Source organism: Meleagris gallopavo, chromosome 3 (genome assembly GCF_905368555.1).
Source record: "Meleagris gallopavo chromosome 3, MGAL_WU_HG_1.1, whole genome shotgun sequence".
Classification (NCBI taxonomy): domain Eukaryota; kingdom Metazoa; phylum Chordata; class Aves; order Galliformes; family Phasianidae; genus Meleagris; species Meleagris gallopavo.
In genome coordinates, this window is record NC_139406.1 from 77,690,797 (window position 1) to 77,718,654 (window position 27,858).

The window sequence follows — 27,858 nt, forward strand, 5'->3', positions numbered from 1 at the left end:
GAGAAGAAGAACTACATTCCCCAGGGGGCTTTGCGGTCAGAGAGGAGATACAAACCCTGGCAAGGTCACCTGATGCGCTCTTTGTCTGTCGGCTTTCCTCCGGTCTTCCTGCTGCTCAACTGGACTGCACATCTCTCCTCAGCGTTATGGTGAGGCCTATCCACCTTTCGGACACATTCTCTCTCTCATTATATTTGATTTATTAGCTTCAATTCTAATTATATTGTATTAGAGTGTGCTATCTTGCATTCTGATACTATATTTAGTAAATTAGTTTGTTTCTCCTCAGATTGTTGCTGCTGTTTTTAATTATTTTGGGGTCCCCTGTTTCCCTTTTCCAGAGGTGCAGATTTTGCAAAACCCCTCCGCCCCGCTAGTCATGGAACTGGGCCGAACCAGCCCGTAAACCATTGACAGAAGGTTTTTATATACCAGTATTATACAAATTACTAAGTTGTTTTTTTTTTTTTTTGTTATAAATATTGTCTACTGTTCATTTATAATGATAACAGATAATAGAGTTTGAATAGTATAATGCAGCTTCCTAGTAGCTACTGAATGAAGGATTGTGGCATTCAGTTTTATCCAACATGATAAAAACAATGCATGAATTTCAGTTGTCATCTGCACATGGATGGCTTTTGGATCATCCAGGGCTCTCACCTTAATCTCTTTGTGAAGCAGCCCTTCTCCTGGTGCTTTTTGATAGCTTGTTAAAAACAAACAAACAAACAAAAACTAAGAATACATCCTCTCATATTCCATTTTTTTTTTTCTCTCTCTCTCTCTCTCTCTCTATTTTACGTGGAAACATCATTTTTCCGTATTGTTATCCAGAGAAAAAAAGAAAGTTATTAAAAGAAAAAACTTAATTGGCTTATGTAAATTAGGCACAACTAAGAGGCCTTTTGCATAACAAATGGCTCAAGGCTTTACCTGTAAAGCGTGATCATATGGATTAAAAACAGTGCAGACTCTAACTATATTTCTGTCTGTTAGAATTGAAATAAACACATGCATATCTAAAGCACCTGATTCATCCTTTTTCACCAGAAACTTTCTTACTATCATAAAGTTGCTTTTGTTCTGTGATACTATGTTTCAAATTATATAATGGATTTGCAATTATTAAAGATCAGGAATAAGATATATATAGTTGTTTAAGTTCTATATCTTATGTTGGTAATGATAACACAAATGTTCTGTGATAGGTACTGTAGTAACTAGTTATCCACTTACTAGCTAGGTGACCAACTGGGACAATCCTATTCAGTTTTTTCTTAAAACATGATACGAGAGCACTTATGGCTTTCCAAACTCAACTGCCATATTTCAGCAAGAGATATAGGGCCAGTAGATGTAAAGGGACTTGCTTCACAAGTCTCATTCCATATACTCTCTTCCTTTGACAAAAGAGTGCCTCAAGCAATATTTGAAACTTAAAACTCATACTTCCATTGTTTTTTGTTTTAGAATACCTGCTGGTTGGAAAGGAAATGTAAACCTGTATTAAAAAAGAGAAAAAAAGAGAAAAAAGAGAAAAAAAAAGTAGTTTTAAAATTTTATGTTTGTCTACAGGGTATTCTGCCAGCAATACTGAAACCATATCAGTATGAAATACGTTTATAAACTTATGGGACAATACAGCTTTTTAGTTAGAAGATAAAATATTTATTGAAAGATTGGCAAATTAAAGATGATCCAACTTCAAGTTATCTCTATAATTTAGAAAACTTTTGCTTTGAAGCTGCAGTAGTTCATAGTTATCACCGAAGAGTTTGTATTTTCCTTGGTAGCTTCCTTAGTTCCCTGAATGAATTTACCTGAGTACGAAGCTCTTCATCTTCTTCAATCCTTGAGATACTTTTGAGATTTTATCTCAACACAAATTAAGCCTCCAGGAAGCTATGAAATGTAATGTGCAATCTATATACTATGTGACTTTTCAAAGGTTTGAAGTGTTTTTTCATCTCTAAGCTACTAACTAGTGTTAGAGGCCTTGAAAACTTTTAAAAATTTGAAAATGCATATGAATATGAATTCCTAAATAGCAACAAGCTTTCATTGTAAATTGCTCTGAAAGTAACGCTTCCTTTTTATTTCCATGGAAACTACAACATTTACAAAAAGTACTGTGCTCTTTGGTCTCCATAAACATTCAGCAAGCACCGATGAATGTCAGTGGGTGCTGTGTTTGGAGAAATTCAGTTACACACCTCTATTTCATACTCACTTACATGTTAGATGCCATTTTTTCGGACTGCCTCTCTGCTGCCATTTGTCACATGGCAGCAAAATGTAATGGAATATTGCTGGGAAAGTTCAACCTCTACTGCCTTACCATTAACATCTACCTCTGATATCTTGGGCCAATGTAAAGGAGGCTTTTCTTTCAGAGCAGCCTTTGTACACAGTTATAAGTTTCCAATTCCATAATGAACTCAGACAACAGTGCACAGTAAAGGCATTAGTAATATTTGCAGATAGAACTTTTTTTAAGATTGGCTATAAGATAAATGTCAGAAGAATTCTTACATGGACACATTGTAGTTCTTAATATTGAAATACTAAAATAATTGCAATTTTATAATGTGCAAGTAACTTTAAAATCTGAAATGAAAATTAAGATGGAAAAAATATAGACTTTATTTTTATTGTCATGTGCAAGAAATTCAGTGACAACTTTGAGATTTGGATGGAACCTTACGAATGTATTCACTCTATTTAAAAGGGTCACAGACCACAAGATTGCAAAAATGGCATGTGTTGTTAACTAGGCTTTAATAATAAGGATAAAAATGAGACACGGAACTCTCACATAGCACAGATGAACTGACATGATCCCCAAACTGACAAAAAAACAAATTCTGAATAAATTAACTATCTTTTATTTCAGAACACAGAGATGAATGTTAATATTATAAAATGTACAGTTGAACGGGAAAACAGGATGAAGAAAAAAGAAAACTGGATTATATGATTCACATGTTTTAGCATGAATAACAACTTTATGGTAATTATCCATAAGTGAATCATCACTGTAGATATAATAATTTTTGTAAAAATTGTCATTAAAAATCTTCATTAGAAAGATTTCATATATCAGGATTGTGTAACAAATCAAAACTATGGATTACAATTGTAATTGAAAATTGTAATTCTTTGTTATAAAAAATAAATAACAACAAAAAGAGAAAACAAAAAGAAAAACAGAAGTGGGGGATGGCATTTTTTTTTCCAGCTAACCTGAAGTTACAGCTTACCTACAGTTACAGCTACAATATGACTAACAGATTAGCTGCTAGCAATAAAGAGAGTCAAGCAAACCCAGAAGTGTTTCTGCATAAATACTGTTTCCAGATTCTAAAAATACCCTGCTGAATAATAGCAGTGAGATAATTACTATATTCTTAAATATAACGTAAAGCATCACACTTATATAAAAATGTTTTTAAATATAATTGTTTTTATTAGAATAGACTTGGAAAAGTTCTGTGAAAAAATTATGATCTTTTACCATAGTAATACTGCTTAAGAATAGTAGTACTGTGGTCTCATGTGAACCATTAGCTACTGGCTTTAATTAAGAAAAAAAGACTGTAACTGAGGTCAAACATTAAGAAACCTTGAATAGAATCTATATAAAAAGGAACCTTACTCTGACAGTGATAGTTTTCTGCACAAGCACAGAACACAGCCCCAACAGAGTTAAACTGTACAGAGGAAATTCTTCTGTTGTGATTAAAATCAGTATTCTTAAAAACATGTTTGTACGTGTGTTTGTTATGTGTGTGTGTACAGATATGTTTTTGTTTATGGATGCAAATATGTGCTCATCGTGGAAGCTATGCATTTTTTTTGTCAATTGACTTTTTCTCAGGCAGGTTAAAAATGAGATATGATTTGCAGCTCTCTGACACTATCAAAACTGGCCGCAGAAAATATCTAGAGAGTCATCTGTCTGTCAGTATTTCCAGTCTACCTGTTACTGAAATAAGTAGGCACTAATTATAAGGATTAGGAGAACCATCTATGCTATCCCACTAGGATCATCTTGACTGCCTATCTTAATGACGAGGTATATATCATTAAAAAGTCATGTGAGTTATAGGTCTTTCTAATTGTCTATTTTTCCTTTAATATTTTTGTTTTGTTAGCAGCTAACATAGTGATACTTCAATGACATTTTAAAAGTTAATGATTTTTGAGAGAGTAGTGCCTGAATTGTGGCATCAGTATATATATATTTGGGCAAGACATTTTTCTAGCTGCAGTAGCATCCTATCAGGTTGCCAAGTATAATCAGGAGAATTTTTTCAAGGTCATTTAAGTTTGATAGAATCTGGCATGTTGCATATCAATCCCTGACCACAGTGTTTGACATTGATAATGCCTGATCCAGTGTGACCCTTATGTGCGGTAGATTTTTCTGCTTTAATTTTGTTTCTGCATATCTCCCTGTTAATTAACATTTCTGTAAGTTACAGCACATGAATGGAAAATGAGATTGTTCAGACATGTGAGGATGCTAATACAAAGATGATTTTATTTAGGCCTGTCTCAAATCTTTTTTATAATTTCTACTTATGACAAAAAACTGATATTTTATTATTTTCGGCAGAAAAAAACTGCTAGAGAGTTTCTTCTTAAGACAGCTACTAAAATGAAATAACAGCCATGATTTTCTTTGAGAAATGAAAATGTAGTTCTGCAGCTGATATGCTCAATTTATATTCTAGCTGAGTACATTTATTTCCTATGATGTGATGATCTCAGTGTAGAGTGCTGAGTGCTCACCAGTGAAGGCCAATTCAAAATTCTGATTTACTTGAGCTTTGGCTTTTGAATTCCTGAGCTTTGCTATACTGAGTAAATGATAAAATATTCAAAAATGATTTGAATATTTGTCAAACTGCTCTACTTGCACTATTAAAAAAAACCTCAAGTACATTCATTTGAAAATTTACATTCTTTTGCTTATGATGACTTGAAAGCAGGGAATTTCAGTCTGAATTGAAAGAGAGAAAATGATCCAGAAAACACTGATGTCTTCAGGTACAGTTTATCTGAAGGTTTCAATGAACTGCAGATTCAGTGATTCTCTAGACAGAGCATATTTCTGGTGTCAGGTAAGGCTGGATCTGCTATGGAGAGGGATGACAGGAATCAGCTGCTCTGACATTGCTCATTAGCAACGTACTCATGTCTTAAAGGTTTCATTTAACTTTCATTTGCAAACTTCAAAGGTGAGTCTGGATGAGTTTGCTGGTGAGAGGCTTTAGTGCATGGTGAGATTTATGAGCTCCTCAGTATTATATGATACAAGCCTGAATTTAGTAAGAGAGAATTTACAGTAATAATGGATGGTTATCGTAATTGATTCACAAATAAGTTTTGATGAAAGTTGTTCTCCACTTCTAGCAAAAAATAATGGTGTGTTCTTCAGACCATAACAGATCTTTTCCTCTTCTCTTTCATTCTTTTCCACTTCTCTTTTCTGCTGATCTGCCCTTATCAAAGTCTCTCAGTAGTTTTCCATAAGAGGTTCAGTAAGACCAGTGTACAATTACAACAGCCTGACAACCAACAGCCAGCTAGCACCACAACAATTCATGACCCACCAATGTCCAGACAATACTCAAGCAAAGACTGGCTCCTGGCCAGATTCCTACAGCTTTATATGGCCTTATGCAGATGTCAACGTAGTATAGAATAATTGTCCTGCCTAACTCAGGCCAGCTATCCTGGCTTCTCCCTGCCTTCTACTGTTGTGCCATAATGGCAATGGCTTTTCCCCAACAGAGTGGCCTTGGGCATGCTTCCATCACTAAACAACAACCCAAATATTGGTGTGCTATTAACACTGTCCTGGCTGAAACCAAGACCCTGGGAAACACACTAATGTGTTAGAGAACTACATATCAGTGTTCCCTCTGAATATTTTCACTCAGTTAAGTTCTCACAGAGATTTACATAATTTTATTTTTTGAGCTCTGTTGGTGTTCTTGACACCATTTAAAATATAGACTGTCATTAACTACTTTATAGTATAGAAAATTTGAGAAAAGAAGGATTTCTGCTTGCATTCCTTTGCCATTTATTTTTCACTTATGGAATTTTCAGCATTCTCTCCAGAAAACCTCTTAGGACACCAAACATGAAATACAACATCTAATGTTGTCTTTCAGCTTTCAGTACTTGAAGAGTGTATAAACAGGACGGGGGAACAATTGTTTACATGGATGGATAATGACAGAACAAGGGGGAATGGTTTTAAACTGAGACAGAGGAAGTTTAAGTTAGATATTAGGCATAAGTTTTTATTTCAGAAGATGGTGACACTGGAACAGGTTGCCTAAGGAGGTTGTGGATGTGGCTCTGGGCAGCCTGGTCTAGTGGTTGACAACCCTGTCTGTGGCAGGGGGGTTGAAACTAGATGATCACTGTGGTCTTTTTCAATCCAGGCCATTCTATGATTCTATGATTCTATAAATTGTATGAAGAATGGCTGTTGTGCAAGCACACACCTCACGAGACAGTGCTTATAGTTTTATATTTTTCTTTGTTTTATGTGAAAATAAACATGTTAGAAGAAAATTTTGGGGTTAAATGAACATAGCTCCACTGACTTCATGGTTCTACAGTGGCTGAATAGCTCAATTGAAATTATTTTTTTACAAGGGCTGCTGAAAGTAATTGCACCTATTTTATTATGTTGGTCAACAAAATCAGAGCTGGGTGTTGATGGTACGGCAGTAGAGGTTGAAACTTCCCACCCATGTGTCTTGCTCCAATTTATAGGAGGGAGAGGAGGCTCTTTTAATATCTGTATACCCGGCATGAGATTAAGAAACAATGGTTCAAATGTTGGTCCAGCCAGTTTATTACAGATCTTAATTAGGGAGATGGGGAAGGGGAGGACGGATGCTATTATGAATTAGGGTAATGGAGAAGGGAGGGAGGAAGGGTGATAGAAAAGATAGGAAAGAAGAAGCAAGGAGTCTTTGTAGGCAGCAAGAGGGAGAAAGTCACCACCGTGGATCCAGTGTGGTTTGTAGTTCAGTCATTGATTTTCAGTAGTGGTGGGTTGTCGGGCATTGTTGTTCTGTTGATGACAACAATGATGATGACGATGATGGCTCCTGGTTCCAAAGTGGTCGAGTCAGCTCTCTTTAGAGTGACAGTTCAAATCCAAAGTGGTTGAGTCAGCTCTCCTTGGAATGGCAGATTCTGGCTTTGAGCTCTCAGCGGAAACTACTTTGTTCCTATCTTCCTGGCCTTGCCAGCAGATAAGAGGAAGCAGGGAGGCGCCAACTTGTATTTTGCCTTCACAGGTTACAATGGCATCATCCCCCAGTCTCCCATAGCAAACAGGAGTTATTTGGTCACAGGCTAGATCTTTCGCCAGTAAACAGTCCTGTGCATTATCTTCCGAAGGTAAACAGCTCCAAAGAAATGCTTTCAAATGTAAAATTGTCCACACAGTGATGTTGATTGCCACATAGCAACACTTATCTCTCATCTCCTAGAGTCTTTTCACAAGAAATACCTCAGAAAGCAAGCTTTGAGCCAAAAAACAAATAAAGATTCTCACACCATGTTACATTACATGTTGTTGCTATGTGACAGATGGCAGCAGAGGGGCACTCTGACAAAATGGCATTTAGCATGGAAGTGCATATGAAGCAAAGATGTGAAATCAAATTTCTCCCTGTGGAAAAAATGGCACTAATTGAAATTCATTCATGCTTTCTGAACGTTTATGAAGACCTACCAGTGGATATGAGTACAGTGAATGGTGTGCTTCAGCACTAGCAACAATGTCATGAAACACAAGTAGTGATCCAGACAGTTATGAAAAGCTGTCACACCACAAAATGAAGAGCATCTCAATCAGCTCATCCATGCATATCAATGGTTTATGACCAGGGAAGGGTGTATGGAGCTGAATATCATCTTCAATGAATTGGAAACAATGGTGGCAACATTAAAATACTGTAAAGTTTGAGGCACGTGGGTCCCACAAATGCTCTCACAAGAAAAGGAAGAACAGTGTATTCAAGTTTATCATGACCTATTATACAAATCTGAGCCTGAAGGTGATAGGTTGCTGGATCAAATCTTCACCAGTGATTAGATGTGGTAACATCACTATGAGTTGAGTAAAAATGGCATTCCATGGAGTGGTAATATGAATTCTCCATCAAAGAAAAAGCTAAAAATTCATCTTTCTTTGATGTACACAGTCTTTTGGGATAGGAACTTGGACAAACCATCAACTCTGACCACAACTTCATGACACTGACTAAGCTGAAGGCTTGAATTTCTAGAGTCCAGAGAAGAAAACCTTTCTCTTGCAATATGATAACACCAGGACCATACCAGTTTGAAGACTGTGGAGCATATTGTCAGTCTTGGTTGGACTGTCCTACCACATCTGTCAAACAGTCCAGATTTGGTGCCTTCTGACTTATGTCTGTTTGGATCAGTGAAAGAGGTACTGTGTAGGCATAATTCTCCAAGCACTGACACCACCACAGCAGTTGTGAAACAGTGGGTTACCTCCACTAGTGCAGATATTCTTGAGTGTGGAATGAAGGCTCTTGTTCATTGCAGATGAAATTGCACAGCTAATGGTGGTGACTATGTTAAAAAGCAATGTTTTGTGGTTAAGAAACTTGCTCTATCAAATAGTGTTGTTGTGCTCTTTGTTTTTGTTGTAGTTTCCATGGAAATAAAAAGGTGGCACGACTTTCAGAGCAACCTACATGTTTTAATTTCAGAGTTTAAAATTGATTTGGTAACTGAGGACATAAAAATATGTTTGCTCTATGAAAGAAATCAAAGCAATTCCCAGATCTGCTGACGTGCTTCTTAGATACTGAGTTGAAATCCCATAAATACTTCCAGATGAGTTGGCTGATTTCAACTTCCTTAGCAAAAGCTTACCTGGGGCACCAGTACAGTTGATGCACTCAGAGACTGCAGCATCCACCATTGGCTAGCAGCGTTGAAAATTACTGCTACAGATATTTTTTCTATCACCCAGATGTTGCATCAAAAATATTAGTGTTGTAAGAGCCAGCTCAATACCAGACATTATCATAGATTCATAGAATTGCTCAGGTTGGAAAAGACCTTAAAGATCATTGAGTCCAACCACAACCTAACCATACTACCCTAACTAACAACCCTCCGCTAAATCATGTCCCTGAGCACCACATCCAAACAGTTTTTAAACACATCCAGGGACTCAACCACCTCCATTGGGAGCCTATCCCAGTGCTTAACAACCCTTTCTGTAGAGAAGTTTTTCCTGATATCCAAACTGAACTTATCCTGGCGCAACTTAAGGCCATTTCTCCTTGTCCTGTAACCTCTCACCAGTGAGAAGAGACCAACTCCATTCTTGCTGTAAGACCTTTCAGATATTGGAAGAGAGCAATAGGATCTCCCCTCAACCTCCTTTTCCCCAAACTAAACAGTCCCAGTTCCTTCAGTCTCTCCTCATAGGGCATATTCTCCAAGCACTTCACAAGCCTTATTGCCCTTTTCTGGGGCTGCTCCAGCACCAAAATGTCCTTTCTGTACTGAGGTGCCCCAAACTGAACACAGTACTCGAGATGAGGCCTCACCAATGCCAAGTACAGGGGTAGGATTGCTTCCCTAGTCCTGCTTGCCACGTCATTCCTGATACAAGCTGGGATACCATTGGCCTTCTTGGCCACCTGGACACACTGCTGGCTCATATTCAGCTGACTGTCCATCAGTACACCAAGGTCCCTTTCCATCAGGCAGCTTTCCAGCCACTCCTTCCCAAGCCTATAGGGTTGCCCAGGGTTGTTGTGACCAAAATGCAGGACCCAGCACTTGCCCTATTGAAACTCGCACAGTTAACCTTGGCTCATTGATCCAGTCTATCCAGGTCCCTCTGTAGTGCCTCAGACAGATCAACATTCCCTCCAAACTTCGTGTCATCTGCAAACTTACTGAGGTTGCACTCAATCCCTTCATCAAGATCCTTAATAAAGATGTTAAATAGAAGTGGCCCCAGTGCCGAGCCCTGGGGGACACCACTCGTGACCGGCTACCCACTGGATTTAACTCCATTGACTACAACTCTTTGGGTCCGACCATCCAGCCAATGTTTCATCCAGTGGAGTGTAAGCCCATCCAAACTATGGGCAGCTAGGTTCTCCAGGAGAATGCTGTGGGGGACAGTATCAAAGGCTTTACTGAAGGTAGACCACATCGACAGCCTTACCTTCATCCACTAAGTGGGTCACCTTCTCATAGAATGAAATTGAAATCAGGTTTGTCAGACAGGATCTTCCATTCCTAAACCCATGCTGACTGGTCTGATCCCCTGGTTGAGCTTTAATTGGTCCATGATGGCTCCCGAGATTATCTGTTCCATAACCTTCTTCTGCACCAAGACGATAGGTCTGTAGCTACCAGGATCATCTTTCTGGCCCTTTTTGAAGATGGGCATCACATTCACCAGTCTCCAGTCTGCCGGGACATCCTCCATTAGGCAGGATTGCCAAAGAATGTTGGAACTTGTCTTGGCAACCACGTCTGCCAATTCCTTCAGCACTCTAGGGTGCAATCCATCTGGTCCCATGGACTTGTGAGCATCCAGCTTGTGAGCCGGTCCAAAACCATCTCATCATGAATTATGCAGGGCCTATTCTGTTCCCCATCCCTATCTACCAGCGCAGGGGGCTGTATTCCCAGGGAGTAGCAAGTTTTACTATTAAAGACTGAGGCAAAGAAGGCATTAAGTACCTCAGCCTTATCCTGATCCTTGGTCACAAAGCTGCTCTCTGCATCCAACAAGGGATGGAGATTCTCCCTAGCCCTCCTCTTGCTGATGATGTATTTATAGAAATATTTATTTTTGTCCTTTACCTTAGTGGCCAAGTTCAGTTCTAGCTGGGTTTTGGCTTTTCTAATTTTCTCCCTGCTTCGCTACATATCCATAATCATCATAGGTAGCTCATCCACTCTTCCAGAGACCATAAACCTTTCTTTTGCTCTTGAGATCCAGCCAAAGGTCTCTGTTCAGCCAGTCCAGCCTCCTTGTAGATTGGCTCATCTTCCATGACTTGGGGATGGTCAGCTCCTGCACCTTTAAAATAGCTTCCCTAAGTATTCCCAGATTTCCTGGGCTTGTATGCTCTCCAAAATTACCTCCCAAGGGATCCTCTCAACCATGGTCCTAAAGAGGTTAAAGCCTGCTCTCTGGAAGTCCAAGGTAGCAGTTCTACTGATTCCCCTCTGTGGTTCAACAAGGATTGAGAAATCTAGCATCTCATGATCACTATGCTCCAGATGGCCTCCAACCTTTACATCCCCCACAAGGCCTTTTCTGTTAGCAAACAGCAGGTCCAGGATTTTGCTTCCCCTTTTTGACTCCTTCACCAGCTGTGTCAGGAAGTTACCTTCCACATACTCTAAGAGCCTCCAGGACTATTTTCTATCTGCTGTATTATAAATCCAGCAGATGTCTGGGAAGATGAAGTCCCCCATAAGAACATGGGGGAGAGACCTTGAGACCTCACCCAACTTTCTATAAAGTGTCTTGTCCACTTTTTCATCCTGGTTAGGTGATCTGTAGCAGACTCCCACAATAGTATCAGTCTTATATTCTCTGCTTTTATTCTGACCCATAAGCTCTCAGTCCTATCATCACCATCATTAATTTCCCTACATTCACAGTCTTTCTTAACACAGAGGGCTACACCACCACCCTTTCCTGCCTAGCCCATCTCTTTTGAAAAGCTGGTAGCATCCATTACAGCACTCCAGCTGTGCAAGTCATTCCACCATGCTTCTGTAATGGCGACTATATCACAGCTTTCTGACCGCACAACAGCCTCCAGCTCCTCCTGTTTATTACCCAAGCATCCTCTTTCATTAATTACATGATAAATCCTGGATACTCAACATACCATTACTGTGATATGTGGTGGTATATTGGTAGAGACAGAAGACAAGTGTAATAAATAAAAACAAAAGCAAAAAGCAAAAAAGATTTGATTACACTCAAGGCATGGAAATGTTCTAAAAAAACCCACGTAGGGTATCATTTACTTAGCCACAGACAAGTGGCTATGTGAGACAGATTTACACTTAAAATGATAAGTACTTTATGAAGAATACTCCTAAACCTCAGCTCTTTGTATATTTCACAGAAAACTAATCTGCCTTCAAAAAAGTTCCCAGGAAGCCAAAATTAATTTTCAAAGTATTTTTCAAATGTAAAAAGGCAAAATATTTTCAATATTCTGTTCATTAACAGAGAAGAAGGCCCAATTAATTATAGTTACATGAAGTAAAGTAACCAGACAAATAATAATTTATTTTTGAAGTAGCATCTTAAGTAAATGTCAAATCATACAGTTGGGTGGAGAACAATGTGCATAATATTATCTGAAATCAGTAGAAGGATTCCAATTTCTACCAGTTTATATTTCATTCAGTATGTACTGTGCACGAAATCAAATGTGCTATGTACACACGATGGATGACTTCAGTAGTAACATCTCATTACAGTCTAAACAACAAGTCAATATGCAATTAAATATAAAATATTTAAGCTATGCTGAGATTTTCACACCAGAAAAGCTTTAACTGTAATTATTATCAGTTTTATAAACAAACTTTTTTGGATCAATTATGTTAGTAGCTTTGTAAATGGTCAGATTTCAGTAGTGTGTTTTTGAGTTCAGTTTTATGAATTAAATTATTGGAAAATATAATCAGTAACTGATTCAACTGTTGAAGAAGTTATTAAACTTTTTAAGATTCTGGTATCTATGTAAGTCATTATCTATGTTAAATATTCAAACATAAAAGTATGTAGCTGCTGAAATACAGACAGATCTGGTGTTAATACAGGATAGTTCTAAGAGATCCTAGATAAAATTTTGGGACATAACATCAGAATTTGATCAGATACTTTTACTACAGAATATGACTTTTCTAGCAAGTCAAGAACAAGAGGGATGATTTAAAAGGTCCATGAAGCTGTCCTTGGACCTGATTGAAAAGAGAAACTCAGATGAAGAAAACTGTCTCAATTAGAATATTTCATTGCTCTTTACAAGTTTTATTGCTAATGCATTTACATAAGATGATTCATACAAGTCATTAAAATAATATATATTGGGAGAGATATTGTGTCTCCATAATATAGAGATAATATTGGTAATATGGAGTGAGATTAATTAAAAGTTGCAATCACGGGCCACATAAGATTTCTTGCAGTTATGACTCAGACTTTCTAATACTTGGCAACACTTTTAAAAATATTGTACAGTTGCTATTAAGAACAACTTGGTGTTTCCAGATGTTTTAAATCATTCAACTATCAGTGTGGTACTAAGGACAAAAACAAATAAATAACTATACAAAATACTGGTATGCTGCAGAGTTGCTAAAATATTGTCACTAAGCTATAGATGAACACGCCAGTATTTAAATGAGTATAAAATATTTAAATAAGCTTTATGAATTTCAAGATTTCTTCAGTCACACGGGGAAGAAATGTCCATAGGCAGAAAACAGCCACAATAATGTTAAATGTCCCAGTTCTATTCATTTATCAAAGAGATTATCAAGAGAGAGGTTCTCAGTTTTCACCAATATTTTAAATGCATTGCTCAAAATACATACCCTCCATCTTATATACATGTACACCACTGGTAATACTTAAATGTAACAAGAAATCCATTGTTTAAGGATGCCCTAACAGTTTCTTTTTCTCTTCTGAAAATGTACAAGTCTTTTACTAACAACTAAAGACAATCTTATGTCACTTCTGCTCCAGAGAATGTGAGGGAAGGTTCTTATTACTGCCATTTGGCAAATATCTGAAGATTAGCATCCAGCTCAACTTGTTAATATACCATGCCAAAGACTTCCAGACTCCTATATCTGCTGTTTTTATGGTTACTGAAGCAGTGACATCCTTACTGCGTACTTTACTAAGAAGAAGAAAATATGCTGTTACAAATACGTAGGTCTCTCTGAAAGCAATAACTCCTTTTTATTTTCATGGAAACTACAACAGATACAAAGAGCATAATAAGATTGATAAAACAAATTCTAAGCTACAGAACGCTATTTTTCAATATAGCCACCACCATTAGCTGTGCATTTTTATCAGCAATGAGCACACTAGTAAAAATATGCATGGCCATCCAGAATGTAGTTTGTCTTCCATGTCCCTGTCACCACTGCTGAAATGCAGCACCTACAATCTCACTGTGCTCACATCCACTGACTGGTCTCCAGAAACATTCAATAATTATTGACACACATCAATGTGTTCCAATTTTTTCACATGTAGGAATTCACTTCCACACCTTTGCTTCATACAGACTTCTGTGACAGATGCCATTTTGTCAAACTGTTCCACTGCCTCCATCTGTCACACAGCAACATGTAACAAAATATTTGTGAGAAAGTTCCACCTCTCCTACTTCTGCCACTGACATCATGGGCCAACATAATAAAATAGGAGGCATTAATTTTGGAACATCCCTCATGCACTACCAATTTGTGTGTCTCAGTTTCTATAATACATTTCTGAATCTATAACTGCAACTGCAATTTTATCAAACCTGGTTATATAAAAATATATGGGAAATATCAAAGGGAATTCTGATATATGAGCATAACATTTTCTCATTTATGTTGGTTACACTCCTTTGGCAAAGTCTGCATTTTTTTAATTTCTCACATTTTACATCATCTGTGTACAATATGCTGTCTTTAAAATTTTGCTTAGAAAGTTGACTTAAAGGACTTTGTTTTTCTCATAAAATTTTAGGTTACTCTCATAATTCAATTCATTATATCACAATAATTTTTGTATTCCTGGAAGAATTTGCTTCTTTGAGTAGATTCATTTAACATCTCTGTAATTCCTATCTCCTATACTTTCCTCTTTATTTAGAGATGCTATCTCCTTATTCTTGTACTATCAAGAAACAAGTACATATTAGATTTAAGTTTTAACTGAACCGAAGTAATTGGTCACAGTGGATTTCTCTGAGAGGAATTTTTTCAGTTCAGTTGAAATACTGATTGTTGTGAAGTGAAAAGTTCATTTTGCATACTCAAGATCTCAGCAACTTTTAAAAAGTCTCCAGACAGTTATTAACTGCAGAATAGACTCAAGTTGGTTCTACTACAAGGTAAAGTGACATAGACATAATTTTTCATTTTTGTATTGGTTTCACTATTGACTTACCTAGGGGATTTTCATGTAACACATACAGAAGGCAGATTAATGGGGTATAAAATAAGTATGTCTGAATTAAACTATGCAAAAAATTCTCTTTTCACTGTCATGTTAATAATTCCCTTTTCTTACATCTAGATTGCATGGAGTTTTAATTGCAAAGAGAAGCTGCAATTTAAACCTTTTTTTTTTTTTTTTTCTTCTTGAAAGCTTGAAAATGAGGAGGATATTGGCACTGAAGGACTGAAGGAGTGCCTCAGCCAGTGATATAACCCTTCTAAATCAATCTCAACTCTGTGCTGGGAAAGACCACAGAGCAGATCCTCCTGCAAAAAATGCTAAGGAAGATAGGAAGGTGATACGGGAGAACCAACATGACTTCAGCAAGGGCAAATCCTGTTTGAACAACCTAGTGGCCTTTTATTATGGTGTCAATGGACAGGGGAAGAGCCACTGATATCATCTATCCAAACTTCCTTAGGCCCTTTGACGTAGTACCCCACAAGATCCTTCTCTCCAAATTGGAAAGATATATATATATTTGCATGATGTCACATGATGGAATATCCATTTCACCAGTTCAGTTCAGCTGTGCTGGTTCTGCCCTCTTCCAAGTTCTTGTACCCCTTCTTGCCCCCTCACCAGCAGGAAGCAAAAGAAGTAAAAGAAGATGAGAAATGGAAATGTCCTTGGCTCTGTACAGCACTGCTCAGCAACAACTAAAACATCAATGTATTATCAACATTTTCTCCCAAAGTGGAAATGTAGTGTCATAGCAGACGCTATAAAGAAAATCAACTCTGTCTTGGGTGAAACCAGGACACCAGTTCATGTGTAGATAAACACATTCTCATGTAATCAGAAAAAAACAACTAACCAAGAAGAAAGTTAGATTTCCTGTAAGTTTTGTTGTCGTTGCTGTTGCTTTTAATAAAATTTAATAATTTGTCCTATTGCAGGTAAAAATGCCTGTCCTTTTATCTTTTACAGTAGTTTCAGAAATGAAAACCATTCCCCCCAAAATAAATCAAAAACAAACAAAAAAACAAAACAGATTTGAAAAAGAAGTTTGATACTTGTTTAGAAAATACTTTTCTGAAACTTTTGTTACTAGTGACAAATTTGATGTGTAAGAGCATGTTAACTTCATCTGAAGAACATTCAAAAATTTGGAGAAGGTAGGCAAATTTCAACAAAATTCAAAATCTTTTTGCTCTATAAAATATTCCACGGTATGCAAATTGAACAGGTGGTTAAAAGAATTTGCAACACTTTAAGAAAAAAAACAAAAACAAAACATCAGGAAAGAACGTCTGAGGAGGAATATTTATTACTAAATCATAAAATACTTAGGCAAAACAGTTGGATATAAATCAATAGATTTGAATTCTGAGTGTGTTTTACTTCTAGAGCATGTTATAAAATCACTGTTACTTGGTTCTGCCTTAAAGTACTTTGCTTAGAAAAGTGTAGTATGTGATCAGTAAGGCAGGTATTTATCCTGAAGACCAGTGATTCATCTTGATAAATAATGTAATCCTAAGGTTCTACTACAGCTGTTAGCTTTTCCCAAAAATAAAGTAATCTGGATTATTCAAAATTGCTTACTTTATTATACTGATTTTGAAAAACCTAAAACAGCCTTTCATAGAATCACAGAATCATAGAATCACAGAATCATAGAATCATAGAATCATAGAATATCCCAAGTAGGAAGCGACCTATAAGGATCATTAAGTCCAACTTACCTAGAACAAGGAGACTAACGCACAGGCTTAAATTAAGCACGTTCTTAAATGTTCCTGAACAGGCCCACTGTGGGGTCTGTCACTTGCTTCTGGAAAAAGAAAAAAATGTATGACTACTAACTTCATGTAAAATTAATGCAGTATTAAAGTCATTATGTAACCTGTCTTGATTTTTCATGAAACATCATTTTAAAACTGTCATATATTTTGTTATTAATTTATGCATGATTTTCTGCATTCATAAAATTACTAAGTGGTTGACGTTTGAATGTACTAATGCAGATTATTCAGATAGAACTTCTCTGATCTGTGAAACAATACCACACAGTAAGAGAGAAACAAAGAAATACTTAGTACTCAACATGTCTTGTGTGCAGAGGAAGTGACACTTCTTCCAAATCTTGTATCTATATTTAAAATAGATGAATACTGTACAGAATATCTTTGTGCAGCATGAACTAATTAGTGGAGAGGCAGTAAACAAAAATGTAGGAGGTTGGAGCTGTATCTCTCCACTGATACTATCTGATGCTTTAAACTTTCTGTCTTTTCCTGTTATTAAAGATCTACGTGCTTTGGCTTGTAGGGCATGTCACTCACTTGGTGAAAACATCACCTAAAACAATAGGTATTTGTCACGGAGTTAACTAGATCAATCTATACCTGTGACAGGGGGGCAGTAGGCCTCTGCTTCCCCCTTCCCCCCCCGCTCCTCCCCCAAAATGGGAAGGAAGGAAGGAAAAAAAAACAAAACCAGCAGCAACGATCTATGGAGGAAAATTTATTTTACTAACTATGATATCAGAATGCAAGATAACACAATATAATACAATCTGATTGAAATTGAGACTAATAAATAAGATAGGAGAGAGAGAGTTCCTGAGACTGAGTCAAACCTGAAAAGCTTGGAACGGCTAGGAAGGCACCCTCCAGCACCCACTGCCAGGCAGTAAGAGACCACCCCACCTGGAAGGGTCAGATCCCATGACTTCTGTAATGTATAGGGATAGGTACTAGGAATTGGAGCATTAACACTTTAATTCCCAGTACACTACATGATGTTTTGATGCGGAATACTGAAAACCAAAAAGAACATAAAACCATGACAGTATTACAGTGTATTTGTGATTAGAAATATGTTAAGTCAGGAATTAGGGTAGAATAGAATGGAATGGAAAGGAATAGTTCAGTTGTAAGAGACCTTCAAAGACCATTTAGTCCAACTGCCAATTAGCTACTTGGAGGGGAATATTTTGTTTGATATTTGTCTAATATACTGTGCTCTCTCACATTTTTGTCTTTTACGGAGATATGGAGGAAGTTTTTAAATTCAAAGAAATTCAGGAAATGAACATCCACAGATGTACATATGCCTTAAATGCACTGACATTGTTATTTCTTCTACACTTTAAATTCCCCAAATTAAATATGTATGGGTTGCACTGGGATAGGGCTCAGTCAATAGTCTGTCAATAAGTGTGATTGGTCTGACTGATTTTTTTAATGCAATTAGAGATTATTTCAATTTTCAAAACTTAAATTTTTTTTTTTGTATAATGATTTCATCCATATGTTTTTGTAGGAACTCCACACAAAAATATCAAAGTAGTTCTTTCTGTTTCAAAACTGGCTAATTATTAGATAGCTTAATCACTATATTATCAGAAATTAGTGACTGTAAAGGAATCTTGGACTGCGGGGCAAGAAACTAGTGAGAAGAAAAAGAATTATCTTGCTGAAACTGGAGTACATTACCCAGATATTGAAGAGATTAAAAAAAAAAAAAAAAAAGAACAGGTGCATGTTATCTGTTGGCTGTTCTTGATTAAACTTTTTTTAGTGATTTTTGCTGCCTAAGGTAACTGGAAACATTTAATCCTCCATATATTTTTAACTTTATTATATGAATTGTATCAAATATTTTACTATATATCTGATACCTGTTATGGTGTTATTATTTGCATTATGTAAGAAAAGATATATTTCATTTCATACATGAGAATTCTCATGTACTGATTAATTAGACTTCTGCAAAGTCATTTATAGGTCTTTGTCTCATTTGCTGAACAAATCTTTAGAATGGGGTGGACTTTTTTTTCTTAACTGAACATAGAATCATAGAATCATTTGGGCTAGAAGGGACCTGTAAGATCACTTAGTCCCAACCTCTCTGCTATAGGCAGGGAACCTTCCTCTAGACCAGGTTGCTCGAAGTCCTATCCAGCCTAGCCGTGAATGCTTCAGGCAGGGGGTATCCACAACCTCTCTGAGCAACCAGTTCCAGTCTCTCTCTAACCTCACAGTAAAGACTTTCTTCCTGATATCTAGTCTAAATCTACCCTCTTCCAGTTTAAAGCCATTTCCCCTCGCCCAGCCATTACCTCCCTTATGAAAAGTCCCTCTCCAGTTTTCCAAAGGCCCTATTTTCTTGATAAATTGCATTTGATTTTATTATCGTTGTAAAGGTGAAGTGCATGTTATTTGTTTATTAAAATAAATGTGTAGATTTTAAAATGCCAGAGGTCACTTTCGCTCACAGGTAGGAAAACTGAAGGATGTCTTTTGTACAAAATGTATTGTAAAATACTTTCTTCACTGATACATGCTTCTCTTTCTTAACAGTATCCTATAAAAATTGATGATTATTCAGAAAATTGGGATGCATAAACTTTCACTGGAGAATGTATACATGTGAAATACTTTGGGGTTAACCAGCTGATGAGCCACTATTTTAAGGTTATGATTTACTTGTTATTAAGACTGGTAGGTAGTTTTTCAAATTTTTGTTTGACCTCTGCATCTAGAGCTGTAATAAAAAAGGCTTTTCATAATCTCTAAATTTACTCAGAATCTAATTAAAGGAAAAAGCTTCAAATTAATACATTCAGAATTGTATCTCTTGATACATTCCCTTGTTCACTGCACAATGTGCTGAGTAGTTTAAGTAATTGTATTAAGTTATGTGAATTCTCTTTCTTTTAATAAAAACACTTGAAGAAAACTTCTTATTGTTCTTTTTAATCCATTTAGCAATTCCCACCAGAATTGCACACTTATATTACAATTAGCTGATTTCTGTTAAAAACAGGCAACAAATTTATCCTCCTGTATGAAGTAACTTTCCAGTCAGACATGTAAGACCTTCTATCATACAAGGATACACTTATTCACTAACAATATAAGATCAACTGCCCCCTACCCCTCTCATACCTGAGGAGAGGCTGGATTCCAAGGGAGCTTATTTTCTGCCAAACTTCTATTCCTTCCTCATGTAACACCATTCTATACAAAATTTAAACAAGATTAATTTAATATCAGCTCACAATAGCATTGTCTCAACACAATTTATTTTTCCAGATTGTTACATTGAGATAACAGTGTGAACTAGTTAACTAGATTACTGATTATCTGGTTTACTGAACTTGATCCTGAAATTCTTCCACAGTAGTTATCTTTTTTCTTTATTTTATTTTCTGGGAAATCTCTTATGGGTAAGATCTATATTTACTGAAGATGTAACTCAATTCTTGAGGAAGCTGATGGAAAGATTCACATCAGCCTTCAGGGAAGCTGATTCAGCCTTTTACTTTTATAATATGGTTATAATATATCTTCATTTATAAAGATAGTCTTTTAAAAAGTTGTCTGCCCACATCCTAATCTATGCTACAGTCATTTGGTGTCAATATAACTAACACAGTATCAAAATCTCTACTATAAGGGGCAAAAAGCATAGTCGGCTTTTAAAAACAATAACATTTCTGCATAATGTCTTTCTCAATGATATATGTTAAATGAATGAAGGCCTAACAGAGATATACACTTACAGATATAGTGGATATATTTTGTGTAGAAGCAAAAATTAATAATTTGAGCATTGAATGTGCAGTAATGCCTACAAAATACCCATATCTCATTTTGAAATATAGGATCTTTAATTTCAATCTTATAGTAAAGATACTTGCAGATAGTAGGAGACAAGTTTGTAATTCTCTTGAACAGAGATAGACAAATGCACATCTTATAAGGTAAAGTTTGAGTAAAATTCTCAATAAACATCAGAATATTTGGGACAAATTTGTGTTCTCTATATCTAACTTGACAAAAAGCATTGCTTTTTACCACAGACCTACTATTTTAACAGTAGTGAAAACAGACATTTTGCCCTCTAATTCCCTCTATCTCAGTAAGTTTTCCAAAGAGCATGCAGCTTCACATCACAAGGTAAAATTACATTTGAACAATGCCTCTTAAAAGAATTTATTATTGCAACATATGCTATAATTCTGGTTTGTATGAAGGGAGAATGAGACTTTTTTCTGAACTAAAAAGGTGCTTGGATCGTGGTTATGTCCTAAACCTAAGCTTTCCATTGCTGATAGAAATCGTATTTACAATTTTGCCTCTTCCAGATGGAATTAATGGTGGGCAGGATATCCTGCAGCCTGGTATCCTGAGATGAGTTCAATTTCACAGGTAAAATAAATGCTTTCCATTATGAAATGTACTTGAACACTGACTGACTATGAATATAATGAACTTGTGCACTTCATCATCAGTATTTTCTTCCCACAGTGTGTCCCTGGGTATGGATTTTCCTCTCCAAGAAGGAGAACGGTTCTGAAATTTATACCTTTGACAATTAAATGCATTTCTCATTCCCAAGATACCATCAGGGACAGGTTATAAATGATGTGAAAAACATATGCTACATCACTGAATATCTCAGAATCTTCAGTAATTGTCTCCTCATATTTCCAGGAGGTTTACATTAAATCTTGTAACACGTCCTTGCCAATTCTGCTAGGTAAAAAACATTACCTCCAGATTGCACTGTACAGTATATAGCATGAGTTCTGTCTACCATCTAAAGTGATTTATTACTCTTGTCAAAAAGATCTAGAGCAGGAAAAATTTGGCTGTTTTGGAACTGAAGATAAATGTTTATTCCAATCATTTATTTGTTTGATGTCCTGATAAGAGATTAAACATTTGATATACATTTTTATTAATGTTTCTTTCTTAAGAAATGCTTATTTAGCAATACTACTACATATTAATAGATAGTTACATTGTACAGAGGGGGGGTTAAATTACTTTAGGATTCAAAATGCAGTGTCTTCATTCTGGGAATGAAGAAATACAGTGTTTTCTCTTTAGTAAGCAAAACTGGATATATTCTGATTTCTTATATATTATACTAGTGTACATCTTTGTGCTGATTGACAGTTGTTATTTTTTTTTTTCCAACTTCTTTTTCCACTCACAAGAACATTAACCAATAAAAAGGCAGTTAATTATCCCTCAGTCAGAGGGTTTCATACCCCATACTTTGTTTACGGAGACCTACAAATAATATTTACACAGATTAAGAAGTGAAAAAAGCTAAGCACATCAAAATAATTCAGTCATAATTTAAGCTCTTTCTGAACATAAATAATGAAAGGCTGTATTAGAATTCTTAGAATTCGCTTTTTTTGTTTCTCATGGTTTTAACTCTTCCTTGTCCTTTATAATGGGAATACATAATTGTTTAAGTAAAGTTTCACAGGTGAGATTCTCTTGGTGCTTAAATGCATTTGACTAGAAATAAATTATTTCCCGAGCAATATGTATGATTTAAATAGAGTTTTAATTAAAAAATAATAATAATAAAAGCACAAAAAAATTAAACCCCACGTTAATTAATTGCCTTTTTTACAACATTCCTTTTTAACACAGGAATTCCAGCTAATTCTGCAGCATCTTGCAAACATGGAAGTCCACAGATCAAGAAGCCTGATTTGGCACCTCCTTTGGTAGAGGTGTTCTCCTGCTTCTTGCATCCACTCTCTACTCTGGAAAGAAGAATCAGTAACCACTACCTTCTCATGACACTAGCAATTTTGGTAGACCTCTCTTTTATTACTTCTCATTTATATTTTTCTGGGGAGAAATTTTCTTCTTGGTGTCTAATACAAAAGTCAATACATGCTTACTGCCTTTGTTTAACAGCTATCTCATTATACTGCATTACTTCAGAGATACAAGCGCAGATTGCAAATAGAATTAAAACAGTCAAATTGATTTCATAACACATTTACTCTTTCTCATGATACTTTTGTTTACCTGCTGCCTGATTCTGAGCAGTTTCAAATTGCTGGTTGAACCTCTTCAAGATCTCCAAGTTGCTGTTTTTGTTAGCATCTAGGTTATCGCTTGCTCCTTATTTGTTGTGTGCCTGTATGCCTAATAAATCACTCTTTTTGTCTCCCAATTTTATTTTTAATGCTGCGGTTGTAAGCCAGGTATTCCCCTTTAATTAGATATTTTTGCATTCCAGACATCTATTTATATTTACATTCCATGTATAGAACACTTCAGGGTTACTTTTATATGGAGCTTTTAAGAACTCTTTGAAAATATAAGAATTGTTGTTGCAATTTATCAGGTTGATTTATTCAGAAAAATCAGCATTGTTGAAAGTTTCAACAGAGATTATGCAACTACTTTCAATAGATAGAATTCATAATTTATCTCATAATTATTTGGTTTTTATATCTGGGTAGTTACAATACTTAGGGATGGTAAGTGGCCTTTGACAAGAATGCAATATTAGCTCCCAGAATAAGTACTTTTTATGTATGTATGTATGTATGTATGTATCTATTTATTTATTTGGAGGAATAATGCAGGACATTTGATTCAAACATATGTAAAATAAGCTTTAAATTTTTCATGATGGGTTGTTTGTCTTTCAGTCTCCCAGATCAGCTATAAATGCTTCACTGCATGTACAACATGCTTCTTGCAAGACAAGATAGGTAGGAAAAGAAGACCAGAAACTAAATTTACTGATTGACTGAGATTCACATTTCCTCAGAGCAACAGAGTCAGACTAACATATGCAAGAAAAATCTCACTGAACTGGTATCTTTGGACTCTGCAAAATGATTTTTGTGTAGGAAGGAAAAAGATGAGTTCTAATATTGTGCATGTAAGAATCAGAGAACATGATGATAGTGGACGTTTTTGGAAATTAAAAATGAATAATCAAACCAACTAAGAACAACTAACAGACAGACAAAATTAAACTGTTTGAGTTTGGAATTTGTTTCCATTTGGGGAAGGAAAGTTTTTGAACTGCAGTGACTTCCTTAAAGAAAACATATCATTTCTGATATCATATCAATTTCTCTCAGTGACACTCCATAGTGTCGGCTACACTGCTCTGCAGTTCTGTGAACCTTTGATAGCATAACATAGAAAACAGTCCACAAAACAACTAGAGAAAACACGCATGTGAGGAACAAGTGAAAATAATGATATTGAATAAATATATGAATGTTGCTCTTAACCGAAACTTCTCCACACATGATGATCTACAGATTGTCTTCAAAAAAATTAAAAAAAAAAAAAAGAAGATAAGAAAGAAAGAAAAGAAAAGAATGATCAAGAGCTCTGCAATATAACACTCGTATAGCAGCCTAGACTATACTGGAAGATTTTGGTGCTTCTGGCAATTAAGTTTCTACTAAAGATTGAAAAAAACTGAAATTGACATCAGGTGGTGATTTACGTTAAATCAGGATTTCATCATGAGTGATGCAAGCTTCCAGATACTGATGTGAAAACAGAAGCCTAAATTATTTTTTTCAGGAACTGTGGATTGAGATCAGTTTTCTTTATGGTCTAAACTTCAAATTAGTCTGGCCTATGTATATATAGCTTTCTTTGGAAAAAAGAGGGAGGTTTAGAATAGATATTCAGTGGAAATTAGGGTACTATAATCTTCATTTTATATCATTACAGATTATCAATTGGAGAAGACAGTTTCATGTGTTGCCCTTATATACTTTGATAGAATTTCTAAATTATTCTGGAATGAAACAAAGTGAAACTTGACTTGGTCACTAGCTTGAGAAATATCAGTTTCCTTAATCCACTTATCTCCATTGTGAAAAATGAATACATAAAAATGATCTTTTTAAAAAAATTATTTTGATTGCAATGCATGTGCATGTTCAGTTCCTTTCCACAGCCTCTGTTATCATACTGAAAATGAAGCCACTCTAACATGTCTTTTCACATCCCTACCTGTCTCTTGCCCAGAAAAAATTTAAATGATCACAAGCTTTCAAAGTATCTAACATGGAGGAAAGAGCTCTTAGATTAAATGTGGTACCTCAGGTCACTGACTTGCTGTGTGTTATTTCTAGAAAGTGAACACATACAGCCATCTGCATCCCACAGGCTGCCTTATAAATTATGTATTATCTGTCCAAGAATAAACATTGTGCATTTTATTAATTTGGAATGTTGTGGTTTTGGTGCTGAAATGAGTTACCAAACCACAGATTTGAAAAAGACAATGCATAACAAGTTAGGCTTAAATAATCTTCCTAGGGAAGAAAGAATGCTCAGTACAGACAGGGAATAGAAAGGCAGCAGAGCATTATAGAAGAGGTCACCTGTCATTTCAACCACCTAAAAGATGAAGTTTCTGTCAAGAGTATGAATCCAGGTGTGAGTGATGTTCATTACCTTTAGATACAGAGCATAAAATTACACATCCAAACAGATTTTAATTCAAAGAAAATTCAAGGGCAAATTTGTAACCAAACTTTTTAAGTGTGGCTGTTTCACCCTGATGAGCAGCTGCTCTCTTACTCTCTTCCTTTGAAGAGATGGAGAAAATATGAGAAAGGTCTCAGGGGTTCACCTAAGGATATTAATATCACAGGCAAAACATACGCAGCTGTGGAGATTAATATATTTTGTATTGCAAACTTATTACTAAAACAGTGAAAAAATAAAGCAGACTAAGCCTCCTTCTCCCTATCCACCCTCTTCTGCCTCTTTCCAAGTAGCACAGGAGAACAGGCAATTTTTCTCTGACGCTCCCTGATAGTCATTCTCTTCCCCTGCTCCAGTGTGGGGTCACTCCCATGAAATTATGTCCTTCCTGAACTGGTCCTATATGGACTTCCCACATACTGCACTGCAAGAACTACTCAAACATGGATCTGTACCAGAGGGCCCATCCTTCAGGACAGACGGCATCAGCACATGTACCCCAGGGACAGCATCTCCCCAAGACCTCCTGCCTCACTGCAGGCTCCTCTACAGAGGCTGCAGTTCCAGTCCTGCCTACTCCTGCAGGGGTTTTTCATGGGCTTTGGTCTCTTTTATCTTTTTTTTTATTATTATTTTTATTTTTATTAGCTTGTTTGTACATGCAGTAAGTTGATAAGCAATTAAGAAAACTACAGCATTTTCTGAAAAAAATCAATATTATAGAATCAGAGAACCACAGAATCACAAAATGGCTTAGTTGGAAGGGACCTTAATTAGCATCTAGTTTCCAAGCGCCTGTTGTAAAGCGAGTTGCCAACCACTCCTTCAGGCTGCCCAGAACCCCATCCAGCTTGTAATTCAATGCCTCCTGGGATGGGACAATGCCTCGCTCCAATTTATAGGAGGGAAAGGAGGCTTTTTTAATATAACAACCCGGTGTGAGATTAAGAAACAACGGTTCAAATGTTGGTCCAAGCAGATTATTATAAATCCTAATCAGGGAGACAGGGAAGGGAAGGAGGGCGATAGAAAAGAATAGGAAAGAAATAAGAATAGCGTAAAGCGGGGATAGTCACCACCAGGATCCAGCAGCGGTCCCATTGCACGACGTTTTGAAAGTCTGAGGCAAAAACAGCAGAGGGGGAGAGCATCACCAGCGTGGCTGGCCTTGGGCAGCAAGCAGGTAGCAGGAAGAAGTCACGGAGCCAATCTGGGAAGAAGCAGCAGGACTCAGGTAGCAGGCCCAGGAGAGTCTGTCAGCATGCAGGAATTCCATAGTGAGGAATCTGATGGCAGACACCTTTGTTCTTCTTCAGCATAGTGGTAGAGCGCAGAGCAAGTCCAGGAGGGTGAGAGGCAGGTCGTGAGGCTTCTCATGTCAGAAACAACTTCTTCTTTATGAGGAATCTGTCTCCAGAAAACCTCAACCTCATGATTGTAGGTCTCCATTTTATCCTTCTTCTTCTGCCTACATGACATCCCTGGGTGCTTGAGCAAGAGTCATGTGAGTATCCCCTGAGATGGCCATCTTCCTTGAGATAAGCCCACATAAAAGATCGCTTCACGGTCATTAAGCTGCAGCTTGTCTCTCTCTCACTGCCCCTGGCCTTGTCCATCTGTGTCCCTCCGACAAAAGATCTCACAACTCTTGCCCAGGCCTTGTCCATCAGTGTTCTCCAGACAAAGGATTTCTCAACCCTTGACCAAGACTTGCTTGGACTTGTTCATCTGTGTCCCCAGCAAGCTTTGACAGGATGTAAAAGAATAATCTCTTACAGACAGCTGGACAGTCTGCCTCATTGTATCATTGTATCACCACCTTCTGAGCAAAGAATCCAAACTAACATCTAACCTGAATCTCCCCTATTTGGTTTAAAAATTTAGTTTTGTTGCAAGGTAGCATTTGTAATTATGAAAAACAAGTCAGTTTGTTTTATGTCAAATTATACAGAATGTAAAATCCAAGAGAATGAACATTTCAAATTGTCTTTCAAATTGTTAAGATAAGAAATAAAATCATAATAAAAAAAAAAGTAAGCTTTTGACATGTAAAACATACCTTTGCTTTCCATGTGACTAGCTAATTTATTTTTCTCTAAATAATCCCAGGCACAGATGTGAGACTCATGAGCCTGTAGTTCCCGAAGTCTTCTTTTCCCTCTTAAAAATGGGAGTGATGTTTCCATTTTTTTTCCAGTCACCAGAGGGAGCTGGAAGAGACCTCCAGAGATCACTGGGTCCTGCCTTCCTGCAAAGCAGGCCTCCTACAGTAGGCTGCAGATGTAGTTGTCCAGGCGGGTC

General features: G+C 36.6%; 1 long non-coding RNA gene across 1 annotated transcript; it reads left to right on the forward strand.

Moving 5' to 3' along the window:
• Positions 1-27,505, forward strand: LOC146544780 (uncharacterized). Its single transcript, XR_014882651.1, has 3 exons — positions 1-149; positions 21,414-21,477; positions 22,723-27,505. It is a non-coding gene; the product is annotated as an uncharacterized LOC146544780 (long non-coding RNA).
• Positions 27,506-27,858: the final 353 nt, after the last annotated feature.